Source organism: Galeopterus variegatus, unplaced genomic scaffold (genome assembly GCF_000696425.1).
Source record: "Galeopterus variegatus unplaced genomic scaffold, G_variegatus-3.0.2 Scaffold52907, whole genome shotgun sequence".
Classification (NCBI taxonomy): domain Eukaryota; kingdom Metazoa; phylum Chordata; class Mammalia; order Dermoptera; family Cynocephalidae; genus Galeopterus; species Galeopterus variegatus.
In genome coordinates this window covers 1-810 of record NW_007779018.1, presented here as the reverse complement: position 1 = coordinate 810, position 810 = coordinate 1, and the positions used below count along the sequence as shown (strand labels likewise).

The 810-nt window shown below is 37.3% G+C and overlaps 1 non-coding gene across 1 annotated transcript; it reads right to left on the bottom strand.

Moving 5' to 3' along the window:
• Positions 1–622: 622 nt before the first annotated feature.
• TRNAS-GCU lies at positions 623–696 on the bottom strand. The gene has a single exon. It is a non-coding gene; the product is annotated as a tRNA-Ser (tRNA).
• Between the last annotated feature and the right edge of the window lie 114 nt (positions 697–810).

Sequence of the window (810 nt, the reverse complement as noted above, 5' to 3'; positions counted from 1 at the left end):
TTTTCTTTTGAGAAATGTCTGTTCAGGTCATTTGCCCATTTTTTAATCAGATCTTTTGCTTTTTTGCTGTTGAGTTGAGTTCCTTGTGTATTCTGGATATTACTCCCTTGCTGGATAAATAGTTTGCAAATATTTTCCCCCATTCTGAAGGTTGTCTCTTTGCTCTGTTGATTGTTTCCTTTACTCTGCAGAAGGCTTTTAGTTTAACATAGTCCCATTTGTCTATTTTTGCTTTTGTTGCCTATGCTTTAGAAGTCTCCTCTATAAATATTTTGCACAGACCATCATCTTGAAGTGTTATCCCCATGTTTTTTTCTAGTAGTTTTATAGTTTCATGTCTTATATTTAAGTCTTTAATCCATTTTGATTTTGGTATATGGTGAGATAAGGGTCTAGTTTCATTCTTCCACACATGAATATCCAGTTTTCCCAACACCATTTATTGAAGAGGCTGTCTTTCCCCAATGTGTGTTCTTGGTGTTTTTGTCAAAAATCAGTTGGCTTTAGATACATGGATTTATTTCTGGATTCTCTATTCTGTCCCATTGGCCCATGTATCTGTAATTATGCCAGTACCATGCTGTTTTGGTTACATAGTTTAGTAGCATTTTTTTCAAGTGGCTGGCCAGTACAGGGATTGAACCCTGGACCTTGGTGTTAGCAGCACCATGCTCTAACCAACTGAGCTAATTGGCCAGCCCCTGTAGCATATTTTAAAGTCAGGTAGCGTGGTGCCTCCAGCTCTGTTCTTTTTGCTCAAATTGCTTTGGGGTCTTTCCTGGTTTCGTATAAACTTTAGGATTTTTTTTT